Below are 12,846 nucleotides of genomic sequence, written 5' to 3'. Positions count from 1 at the left end.
CGCCCTTTGTCCATCTCAGGAAACCGACGAGGGGGAGAACACAAACCCCCAAGCCACCCCGGGGACTCTACTGCAGCCAAGACAACACCGAGGAAGACTCCGGGGGTGTACCGGCCTCAGGTTAAAGACGAGCCTGCGTTTGGGCAAGAGGCTGGAGTTGAATGAGTCACTTGTAGGGTCTGCTCCCAGGTACCCAGCGAGAAAGGGTGAAAAAGCATTCAAAAAAGAAGATCTTGACCTCGCGGAGAAAGAGCCCCTCAAACCCCGCTCAAGAGTGCCCACGGTGAGGTCGCCGTCACCTTTCTCCAGGCTGGGCGGAACCTACAAGCATCACCTCCCACATCTAAAACCAACCAACCAGATGACGCCCTCAAACCTCCCCAAACACACTCTCCCCATCGCGTTCCACACGCAAACATCGAAGGCCTAAAGCGGTTGCACAAGTCACGTAGAAAATTAGGCGGCCCCTTTCCACGGCGATAATCGAATTAGCCTCAAATTAAACGTGAAATTGGTCCTCGTCGGCTGTGAGGACAAAGCCCTCATTGTCCCTTAGCTCGGGTAGCGCGGCGGCCGTGCCCACCCCGCGCAGGCCAGCCTGGCCAGTCCCCACGGCGGGGGGCGAGGTCCGGCCGCGCGGGGAAGAGCCTCCGCGGTGGAGAGCGTGGACGCGCCCCGACTCGGGTCTCGCGCCGGGTGGGCGCTGGGTGGGGGGGGGGGCTGCGGCGCTCCGGGGGGCGCTGGGGGAGGGGAGCTGCGGGGCTCCGGGGGGGCGTTGGCAAGGGAAGGCCGCGGCGCTCCGGGCGGGCGCGAGGACGGCCGGCGACAGGGAGGCAGCGGGAGCGGGAGGGAGGAGGGCGCGAGCGGCAGGAGACAGGGAGGAGGGTGTGCGGGAGAGAGCGTGTGCGCGCGTCTGTGCGCGCGCCCGGGCCCGCCTGCGCCCTGGCCCCGCCCCGGCCTCCTCCCCGGCGGCTCCCTCCTCCCCACCCTCCTCCCGCCCAGCCCCGGAATCAGTGCAGCTGCTGCCGAGCAGGCTGCGGATTCCTCCAGTCCCTCCCTCGGCCGCCTCTCTGCTCGGAGCGAGCGCGCAGCCCCGCGCAGCAGCGCCCACCGGTCCCGTCCTGTGAGCCCCGGCCCCAGCCGCGGACAGCCCCGCGGAGCTGCCTCCCGGCCCACCCGCCCGGCCGCCGAGGAGCGGGAGGAGGACGGGACCTCGGCGCCCCCAGCCCATCCCCGGGAGGTAGGTGGGGGCCCGAGGCAGGAAGATGCCAACTCACTGGGGCGCCTGGCTTGCGGGCCCGGGAGGACGCCGCTGTCCTGCGCCCGGGGCGCGGCGTGGGGGCGGGGAGGCTGCGGAGCCCGGGCGGGGGCGCGCGGGGAGCCTGGTCTCCGGGGCTTGTCAGCGCTCGGCTCATCCGGGCGGAGGGCGGCCGCAGCCTCGCCGTGCGCACCGCGGCCGCCCGGCCCCCTCCGCGGTGCAGCAGCGCCCGTTCCTCCTCTGCCTCCGCCGCCCCCTCTCTCCAGCCGGTCACAGCGGCCCTGGCGCGGGGGTGGGTGCGGAGTGGGCAGCCGGGAGGGTGTGTTTTCGGGTGCCCTCCCCCCAGCCCCTGCGGGTGGGAAGCGAGGGCGGCGGTGACAGGGCCGGGCATTGCGCGTAACGGTACCGGGATGCGGCCAGGCGTGGTCGCGGCTTCCCGGCGCTGCAGCTGAGCCGGAGGCGCCCCCCCACCGCCCGGCCCCCGCCCTCTGCTGTCCCCTCTCCCCGGGCTGGGCGGGAGCCGCCTGGGGCGCCGAGCCGCTGCTGCGCCCGCCCTTCGGCTCCTGCCACCCTGGACTTCAACAGGTTTGTACCGGCGCGGGGACCCTCCGGGCCTGCCTTGGGGTGGTGGGCTGGGAGCTCCTCTCGTCATCACCCACCTGACGCCCTCGGCCTTCTTTTGGGGGAGAGCCCTCCCTTTGTTTTTGTGATGAGAAAGGTGCCATCAGATTGGAGGGGGAGGGCGTGGAGGGGGGGATGGGAGAACGGTACACAAGCGGGGTCCATTATTTTTCCAGTCTAAAGTCGGGCCAGATAGGAAGTGAGGAGAGGGCGAGCGTGGGGGTGCCTCGGCGGGGGAGGAGAATGCCTTCGGTGGGGTTTATTTGGCGGGGATGGGTTTTTGGCAAGATGGATGGCTCGCGGCGCCCTCGCCGTGATGCAGCACAATGCAGCAGAATCGCAGCCGCCCCTGCTTCTGGCTGGCGGGGCTTGGCACGGCCACTCAGCGCCTGCGGCCCCCGCCCGGCCCCACCCAGGCCCCGGGCTGCGTCCACCTTGTCCTGCTGCTTCGGCTGGATGTGGCGTCAGGACCAGGTCATCTAGGCGTCAGGGGGAGATTCTACCCTTTCGGGGCGATCCCCTCCCGCCTTGCCTGTTCGCAGTGCTCGGAGGTAGGGGCGCCCTGCGGCGCTGACGGGGCAGAGGGAGCCGGCTGCGGCTGCGGACCTGAATCGGATCCTGGACCTAGGGACCTGAGCCTTAGGGAGGGGCAGCAGGCAGGACGAGCCGAGGGGTGTGCGGAGGCAATGGTGGGGCCGTCGCTGCTGAGAGTCGCAGCGCCTTTCTTTGGATCACCCGTAATCTGTAACCAGGACCCAGCTACGCATCGGTTTCTTCCTATGTGAGAAGTTGGTGTTTGTTAGCTGGACCATCACGGCTATGACATTACAGTACCTGGTCCATCTTTGGTCAGTACTATGCATTTTTCCCGTAGAAAACCGTTTTTTTTTTTTTTAATGAAATGATCCATAATTTTAGTTCTTATGTTCCCTGAGACATTTATAAAAATATTAGTAGTCAGCAGCTTGTTTGAAAGGGGTCGTGCGTATATTCTGACGGGTAGTAAATGATTCCTTTAATCCATTTTTCCTTGGCTTTGAGCTTTGTTTTTTCTGTCAATCAAGTACGATTACATATTTGGGTTCTTTATTCATGGTAAATTGGTATGCAGAGTTCTGCTGATTAAGACAACCAAGTCGGGTCTCCAGGCTCCACTAGTGGGATTATGATGGTAAGGCCCTGCATGCATGGTTTTGGGTTTTTCTTTTTTTTTGGTATTCACTTTTTTTCTGAATGTGGCTGGAGAGAAGGTTGAGAAGGGCGACCACCAAGGCCTCTGTGGCTGGTGTCTGCCTGTCCAGAAGGAGATGGTGCCCTAATGTCCTTAGTACACATGGATGTCCCTTCTAAATGCCACTTCTGTAAGTCACTTATTCCGAGTGGGATGGCAAATGGGAGACGCTGCAAATGTCAACCCGTGTTCTTCTACAGTGCGTGAGTGAAAAGGGAAATTTCAGCACGCTCACTGGAAGAGAAGGTCAGTGTTTCCAAGCCAAGGGCGTGTCTGCTTCTACTTTTTTAATCTCTAATGAATTCGTGCTCATGGCATCCGATTTTACGTGGCTTTGCAGAATAGAACAAAAGGTAAGCTGTGTGGCTTACGTGCAGTTTTTTTTAGTTTCTCTAACCGAGAGCTATTAAAATATGGAACTTTTATGGATTTGGGCTTCTTCGTTGTGCCAGTCGTATAAACTCGCACTGCATAAAGATGTTTTCGAGTATCGTTTCCATGGACTATCCAGATATTTTGGACCGTGTGTAGACATATCCTGTGTTGATGTCATAGGTGGTTTAGCTGTTCCGGTTTACACACCAGGTGCAGAATGCTGTGGGGTTTGCCACCCTGTAACTCTCTGGAGGGACAAAAACCTTCATCTGAGAGAATGAAAAGTGTCAGGGCAGTGAAGGAACTGCTGTTACTTGTTCGCCTCCTGCCATTCTGGCTTTCTGAGCATCTTGAGGGCCAAACTAGTAACAACCGTCTGTGATGTTATAGGAGCAAGTGGGAAGACCTCACTTTTCTGGAAGTGTTTATGTGAATGGTTAGTCTTAGTGTAAGAAAACATGACTTTACATGTGGAAGTACTGTTTTGAGATGGAATGATTTTACTAAACAAACATTGGAGCCCTGGTGGCTCAGTGGTTAAGAGCTTGGCTGCTAACCAAAAGGTCAGCAGTTCGAATCTGCCAGCTGCTCCTTAGAAACCCTGTGGAGCAGTTCTACTCTGTCTTCCAGGGCCACTGTGAGATGGGAATCGGCTCGACAACAATGGCTTTGGTTAAACAAACATTCATATTCTATTCACTGTTCTTGAACATTGAATGTTTGTTTAGAATATTTGGAAAAGAATGTTGAATGTACTGTGGCCTGCCAGGAGAATGAACAGAGCCTGTCCTGGAAGAAGGACAGCCAGAATATGCCTGAGATGCGAGGATGGCGAGACCTCACCTCACATACTTGGGACAGGTTATCAGGAGGGACCAGTCCCTGGAGAAGGACATCATGCTTAATAAAGTAAAGGGTCAGCAAAAGAGAGGAAGACCCTTGATGAGATGGATTGACACAGTGGCTGCAACAATGGGCTTAAATACAGCAGCGATTGTGAGGATGGCACAGGACCTGGCAGTGTTTCATTCTGTTGTACATGGGGTCACTATGAGTCGGAACCCACTGGATGGCAGCGAACAGCAACCAACAAACATGGTCATGATGACTGGAAATCATTCGATGTGATTTCTGTTGAAATAATTTTGAGGTTTTCGTTTTAAGAGCATATTCTTAGAATTTTAGAGCTCTTTTTTTTTTGCATGCAGTGATGTCATGCTCCGTTAATTACGTTGGGCCCTGACCAACATCTGTGTTGTAATCGGGCATTAATTAATGTTCTGTGGATTTCCTTATGGTAGCCCTGCCCTGGTTTCTTCCTGTGAGAGTGTTAGGAGTGTAAACCATCCTTCCATGAGGAGAGGGCTTACACCCCTGCTGGAAAAGCACTTCTGTTTAAGTCTGTGGAGGTGAGCAAAGCGCCTCATGGATCCTCATGGATTTTTGTTGTACATTTTTGTTTTTTCTCAAAGCACCGTTTCCTTTCAAAAGACCTGGCTCAGCCCGCTGAGATTTCTGGTAAAAATCCTCCCACATCTGAGTTTATGTAGTGTAGCAATAACATCATCAGTCTTTTTTCTACTTTAGTGGGTAAAACTAAGCTCTCCAAATGACATAGACCCATATTTCTATCTTTAAACATTTCTGGAAAAGATGTTTTCACATTGTCCCTTGACGGCCATTGTGAGGTGTGTGGACCACCAGCATCGCAGCACCTGGGAGCTTGTTACAAATGAAGATTCTTAGGCCCCGCCCCCAATAAGAATCTGCATTTTAACAAGACCCCCAAAGTGATTTGTGTTTCCTATTGAATCGAGACACACTGCTGTGCTTCTTTAGTTAAGAGACCTCAGTATCAAAAAGGGCCCTTCTTGTATCTGTAGTCTTTTGCTGATGAAACTGTCCTTTTTTTTTTTCTTGAATAATTGAATGGTGATGAAGAAGCTGATGTACTCACTATAAACTGGTTTCAGACACCATTGCTTTATCAAGCCCTTCTTTACTCTTTAGGTTGCAGAGTTCTGTTTACTCTAGTTTTTTAGATTGATCACTTTTGTAGGTTCTTTTCTAAAATATCTCTAACGTTGAAAAACATTTCCCCATTGGGGAAGAAGGCGTTGACTTTGAGGCAGCAGAGCTGGAACCCAGGAAGCCCGACACCTGAGCTTGGGGTCCCCTCAGCTCCTTTTGCCCCCTCTGGCGTTGTCAGCTTTCTGCTGGTATGTTCATTGTCCTTGCCCTCCAGTCCATTCTTTTTTTTTTTCCTCTTGACAGTGGTGAAAATAATACACACCAAAACTCTAACCAATACAACTTCCACACTTACAGCTCGGTGGCATTGATTCCATTTTTCTTGTTCTACTATCATTGTCTCTGGCTGTCCTTTTCCAGAATATTCTATCACCATTAACATAAACTCAATGCTCCATCCCTCCTCTTTTTTTTTTTTTTAGTAATTAGTACATTCAAATGATGCTTATACAGTCAATGTTAAAGAATCACAAAACAGTGGACATTCATGCAACTACCACCTAAGCCAGGAAGACTGTTATCAGAACCTCATAGTTTTATCCGTGCACCTTCATAATCCAGTCTGCGACAACCACTGTCTGGAATTTTGTGTTTATCATTCCCTTGCTCTTCTCTTTGGTTTCTCCTTTTTAAACATCCTATTTGATTTTGCAGGTTTTTGAACTTTGTGTGAATGAAATCACACTTTACATATTTTTTGCGACTTGGATTTTTGAGATTAACATCGTGTTCTTGATATTCATTCATTTTGTTGCTGTATTTCCTTTGTTTTCACTGCAGAATAATATTCTACCACCATTTATTTATTAGTTCTCTTGTAGATGGAGATTTGGATTGATTCCAGTTTTTTGCTATTATAAATGAGCTGCTATGAATGGGTCCTGTACTTGTCTCCTGGTACATGTGTGGAAATGTATACCCCCGCTTCCCTCATCCACTCTCTCACGCTTTCTTTTTCTCTAAGAAAGGAAATTTGCTGGATTATAGGGTATGCGCATCTTCAGCCTTACTAGATTGTACCAAACTGTTTTTCAAAGTGGTTGTACCAATTTGTATTTCCACAAAAAAAACGAAACAAAACAAAAAAACCAAACCCATTGCCATCAAGTCGATTCTAACTCATAGTGACTCTATGTGACAGAGTAGAACTGCCCTTTAGGGTTTCTGAGGAGTGGCTAGTGGATTCCAGCTGCTGACCTTTTAGTTAGCAGCCAAGCCCTTAACCACCATGCCACCAGGGCTCCATATATTCCCAGTAAACCAAAAAAAATCCAAACCCACTGCCGTCGAGTGATTCCGACTTACAGCGACCCTATAGGACAGAGTAGAACCGCCCCATAGAATTTCCAAGGAGCACCTGGTAGGTTTGAACTGCCGACCTCTTGGTTAGCAGCCAAGCCCTTAACCACTACGCCACCAGGGCTCCATATATTCCGTGTATAAATAGTTGTTCTACAACCTTAGCAGACTTGAAAGCATTGTGCAGTCGGTATTTGTGAAATAGCATTTCATGATGCTTTTTATTTGCAATTTCCTGGACTACTGAGGTTGAATATCATTTGAATATTACTGGCTTTTTGGGTTCCGTCTTTTGTGAAGTGCCTATTCAGCCTTTGCCCATTTTTCTTTTGCATTTTTTTCTTACTGATTTTTAGGAGTTCTTTATGTATACTGTATACTAATCTCTTGAGGATTATATGTGTGGCAAAAATTGTCTCCCAGTTTGTGTGTTCTAAAAAACCATTTGTGGTTTCTTTTAATAACCAGCCACTTGTAATATTAGTAGAGTCATCATAATCAGTTGTTTTTTTTTTTCCTTTAAGGTTTATGCAGATGATTGTTACTGCAGGAAAAAATTTTCCTCAGTTTGAAAAGTGCGTGGGTTTTGGAGTCAAGCAGATCTGGGCTCAAATCCTAATGCTGTAGTGTACTGGCCATGTGACCCAAGCTAGTAACTAGCTTGGGCTAGTTAGTTACTCTTTGAACCATAGTTTCCTCATCAGTACAACTGGAATAATAATGCCCACTTCGTACATTTGTTGTGGTACAGCAGGGTACAGTGCCAGGGGCACAGTAGGTAGTCATTTAATAGCCGTTCCATTTCTTCTCTGGACTGCCTGAGCTATAGGAGCCGGTGACCCCTTTTGCGATGCTTTTCAAAAAGTTCCTTAACATTTTTATGTTAAAAGAGGTATTAAACAACATACTCTAATTTTTATTTTTTAGAAGGCCGTATTTGTTACCAATGGAATTTATATATTGATAAATGTAGACTATACAAGACCACTTACGGGAAACCCTTTATAAATTCAGCTTCCTGTCCTTGAAAGTAACATAATTACATTTCTTGGTAAACAGTTCTTTTTACCAATAAGCATGTATACTAATGTCCTTTCTTTGCTGCTAGTCTTAAGATGGTTTTGCAATATTTTTCCCCAACAGTTTCTACGTGTATAATTCAGTGACATTGATTACAGTCTTCAAGTTGTGCAACAGTTCTCGCTGTCCTTTACCAAATTATTCCACCAAAGTTAAGATCAACTTAATGCTCCCCTAGGCAAAAGCTTCCCCTTGCAATATTATTTTTGAATCAGTGAATAATTATTAGATATCTTCTGTTGCCAGGGCTCGAAGTTGGATTAGGCTGCCTTAGAGTAGAGTAAGAATTAGTTCCTGGATCCAAAGACTATATACTCTAGTGTACGCCATATATACTATACACAGAAGATAAAGCATTTTAGTGACCAGGTGTATGATTCCTGCAAGCGATTAGCCCTTCTGGTCTCAGATCCAAATATATAAAATGAAAGACTTAGATGAAATCGTAGTGGGAGCTAAACCATGGCACATGGCACTGCTCCCTCTGTCCTTGACGGACAGTGGATAACAATCATGGTACTCTTTCCCCTGAGCTGAGATAGAGCCTCAGCAGCACCCCCAATAGAGTGCTCTAGGCAGCAGCTGCCAGATGATCAGAGCTGGCACTCGGTTTTTAAGATCCCATCCATCTCTAAAATTCTTTGATTATGAGGTATTTGAGTAACACAACAAAAGGAAATAACTCTTCGGCCATGTACAGAATGGAGTGGAACAAGACACTAGAAGCAAGGAGGCGGGAAAGAGGTGATTGCAGAGGTCCTGAGGTTAAAAAAGCAAGTTACTGTGGTGGCGAAGGGGATGAGAAGGAGTGTAGAGATGGGGCGAAGGTGGTGAAGACCCAATCCTGTGCCTGACACATCTGAAGACACCAACTATTTGTAGGATAAGCGGATGGGAGGTAGACGTAGTGAGGGGAGAGTTATGGTGATGGAAATTTCATTTCGATGGTGATAAAGAACATGGATGGTAATGACAGAAATGGACAAGTCAAGGGAAAAGGTGGATATTTGGTTGAGAAAGAGAATCAGGGTGGCTTTAGCCATGTTGAGTTTGAGGTTCCAGCAGAACCCTTAGTGGAGATAATCTTCAAGAAATTGGAGGAGGTAGGTCAGGGCCAGTGAGGTGGGTTGAGAGGCCATTGGATGCTGGGGTCCTGAGACTAGGCTCCGGAGTTACCCAGCCTGGCCACTCTGCTGCCCGGCTAAGTGATCTTGGGTAAAGTGCCTTGACCTCTCTGTGTGCCTATACTTCTTCAAATGATAAAACAGTGAGGGTGACAGTACCAGTGTCCATCAGAGTAAATTTTAATTATAAAACGTGGAATTTTTGCTTAGTTTGTCTAAATTTAATGTTTTCTTTCAAATAATATTTCTTGTTATATTATATATATTAAAAAAATACATTCGAGTAAGTAAAACCAATCATTCAGATAAATAATGCCAAGTTTAGTATATATTAAACTTGCCCCTAGGTATCATGTCAAAATAATGGGAAAGGCAAATATGATTAGTAACTTTTTTTTTTTAATACAAGAAAACACTAAAGCCCTAGATTTGGGGAAAGGAAATAAATGGATAGTTTATAAAAGAAGAAATCGAAGAGGCCAAGAACTGTAGTAAATTGTTCAAACTCACCAGTAACGTGAAACGCAAATTAAAAGAGTGAGGTTCTGTTGTCTACCTAGGTTGATAGGTAATGCTTTCTGGGGTGCTGAGAGATGGGTGTCCTGCATCACTTGTTGGGAGAGTATTTGGATTAATACAGATATAGTGCAAAACAGTTGGTTTATATCTATAGTACAGCCAAAAACCAAACCCACTGCAATCTGATCGATTCCCACTCACAGCGACCTTGTAGGACAGGTAGAATTGCCCCATAGGATTTCCAGCGTCGTAAATCTTTACTGGAGCAACTGCCACATCTCTGCTGATGGGTTCGAACCGCCGACCTTTTGGTTAGCAGCTGAGTTCTTAACCATGGCGCTACCAGAGCTCCTTATGTCTTTAATGGAAGCCTTAAATATCATACCTTTTGGACTGGAATCCCACTTGTAACTCTGTAACCCAAAAAAATAATTAGAAATAAGGACCAAACCAAAACCAAACCCATTGCTGTCGAGTTGATTCTGACTCATAGCGACCCTGTAGGACAGAGCAGAACAGCCCCGTAGAGTTTCCAAGGCTGTCATCTTTGCGGAAGCAGACTGCCACATTTTTCTTCTGCAGAAATAAGGAGAGAGGTTTTTAAACAAGTATGTTCTTGGCAATATGAATAGTGAAAAAATAGGTTTTCTGATGGGGGCAAATTAAATTATGGCACAGGCACAGGGTGTAGTCAGTACAATGTGCCCTTAAAATAATTGGAAAATGTAAACAACATGCTGTGCAGTGGGAAAATCTGTATGTAAAACTCTAACGCAGTATAACCTCGGTTTTGTTATATTAAATAAAAGACTGGAAGGAAATAGGTTAAAATGTTAATGGGTTGCTTTGGATGGTGGGTTGATGGGTGATTTCCTTTCTTGTATGAGAGGAAATTCCTATGACTTAATGTTTCAGACCTACAGAAGAGTACAGTAAGTAATATAATGGGTGACTGCGAGGATCATTAGCTTCATAGTCAAAAACGCAGTCAACGCTTTCAGAAAATTTGATAAGCAATTGAAAGTAAAAAGCAGGGTCACTGAACACTGTGTGTAGAAATCGTTCCGTGGGAACCTGTTTTGCTATGTATACTTTTCACCAAAAATACATTAAAATGTTACATTTAAAACAAAAACTGTCCAATTTTAGATCATTGTTAAGGAATAATTTAATGTTCCAAAGATTGTCTTATCTGTCTTTTCTCCATTTTGCTCAGAGCAGTGGGAAAACGAGTTAGTCAGCGTTGTAAGGGTGCAGGTCTGAGAAAAAAATAGAACATTCAGATAAAGTCACGGCCATTGAGTCGATTTTGACTCCTAGTGACCCTACAGGACAGAGCAGAACTAACTGCCCCATAGGGTTTCCAAGGAGCAGATGGTGGTTTCGAACTGCTAACCTTTTGGCTAACAGCCGAACGAATGCTTAAGCACGGCACCACCAGGGCTGTTTATTGAGATGAAGTGGAGTGCTAATTCAGCCCTCTGCATTAACATGGTTAGCTTAAGAAGTGGAGAGGATCAGGGTTCTTTGGTATTCCCACACTGCACACCCGACAGAGAGCCCTGGAATTCTGTGACACTCTTGTTCTCACTGGTGGAAGCCCAGGCACTGCTGCTGTAGCTAATTTTGTCACCATTAGACTATCACATGTCACTGGAATTTGTCGGAAATGCAGATAAAATTCCAAGGGAAAATGTAAAAATAAAAACCACTCCAGATTTAGATTACCTCCCTTCAGTGGTTTCCTAGCATTTGGGACTATTATAGGTTAAGGGTTTAAGAGTAGCTACTATTAATGATATCCTAATGTGAATCTTTTCTTGTATGAAAGGAAATTTTTATGCAGTGTTACGTAAAACCCGCTGCTGTGGGGTCCATTACAACTCATAGCAACCCTGTAGGACAAAGTGGAGCTGCCCCATAGGGTTTCCAAGGCTATATAAATCTTTAGGGAAGCAGACTGCCACATCTTTCTCCTGCGGAGTGGAGGGTAGACTTGAACTGCCTACTTTTTGGTTTGCAGCCGAGCGCTTTATATATGGTATATATGTGTGTGTGTGTGTATGTGTATATATATGTGTGTATACATATATGTATATGTATACATCTATGTATAACCAAACCAAACCTGTTGCTGTCCAGTCAATTCCAACTCATAGCAACCCTATAGGACAGAGTAGAACCGTCCCATAGTGTTTCCAAAGAGTGGCTGGTGGATTCGAACTGCCGACCTTTTGGTTATCAGGCAAGCTGTTAACTACACACACGTATATATACATATTTGATACAGAAAGAGTGTTCAGGCAAGTGTGTGTCACACAAGTGAACGGCATGGAAACGAGCGCTGTCCGCCGTGAAGAGAAGCGGAGGTCTATTTGAAGACTTTTTAAATGGGGACTTTTATAGTGATGGTATTTGAAGGTGAATCCCAGACATTGTCCTTTCCTGGTGGGGAAGATGTTTGGGAGGACTAGTACTTTCTGTTTCACGGTCCAAGTCCCCAACTAGAAAGACGCTTTGTAAAATGTAGTTTATAAAAATGAATGCTTGTTTACTTCCATTAATTTCGTAATTATTCTGCCACAAACTTTGACTTAACAGTTATTTGAGGAGGCCTTGAGGGTTTAGTGTGGCTTGAGATCAGAAAGTAAGATGTTGTCATTTCAAGATTGTTTTTAAACTGACCCTGATTTGTTGAGTCATAATTCTATGCTTAATAAGCTCTAAAATGTGAGAGTGAACACGTGAATGATTTTCAGAACCATCTAATATCTCTGGTCCCAAATCTAGAGTTTCCTGCTATTTCTGATCTTTAACATATAAGCTTAAAGCCACTAGTTAGGCAGTATGATCTGTATTAGACCATACCAAAAAACAAATCAAATCCAGTGCCGTCGAGTTGACTCCGACTTATAGCGACCCTATAGGACAGGGTAGAACTGCCCCATGGAGTTTCCAAGGAGCGCCGGGCAGATATGAACTGCTGACCCTTTGGTTAGCAGCTGTACCACTTAACCACTACGCCGCCATGGTTTCTGTATTAGACCATAACTGTAGGTTTTACCCAGTAGGAGGATCTAGGATGAAACTTCCAAAAAAAAAAAAACCAAATCCATTGCCGTCAAGTCGATTCGGACTCATAGCAACCCTATAGGACAGAGTAGAACTGCCCCATAGAGGTTCCAGGGAGCGCCTGGTGGATTTGAACCGGCAACCTTTTGGTTAGCAGCCATAGCACTTACCTGTTATGCCACCAGGGTTTCCAGGATGAAACTTAGAACAATGCATAATAGAATGTATACTTTTGA

At 46.9% G+C, this 12,846-nt stretch overlaps 1 protein-coding gene across 1 annotated transcript in view; it reads left to right on the top strand.

The window, feature by feature from the left end:
* Positions 1-1,131: 1,131 nt before the first annotated feature.
* SPTBN1 (spectrin beta, non-erythrocytic 1) overlaps positions 1,132-12,846 on the top strand; it is a 223,013-nt gene continuing 211,298 nt past the window's right edge. Inside the window, exon 1 of the mRNA XM_064277086.1 lies at positions 1,132-1,240. The gene's annotated coding sequence lies outside the window, so the exon portion shown is untranslated. The remainder of the gene's footprint in view (positions 1,241-12,846) is intronic.

The sequence above is a fragment of the Loxodonta africana genome, chromosome 26 (genome assembly GCF_030014295.1).
Source record: "Loxodonta africana isolate mLoxAfr1 chromosome 26, mLoxAfr1.hap2, whole genome shotgun sequence".
NCBI classification, from domain to species: domain Eukaryota; kingdom Metazoa; phylum Chordata; class Mammalia; order Proboscidea; family Elephantidae; genus Loxodonta; species Loxodonta africana.
This window is presented reverse-complemented; position numbering and strand designations above follow the sequence as displayed.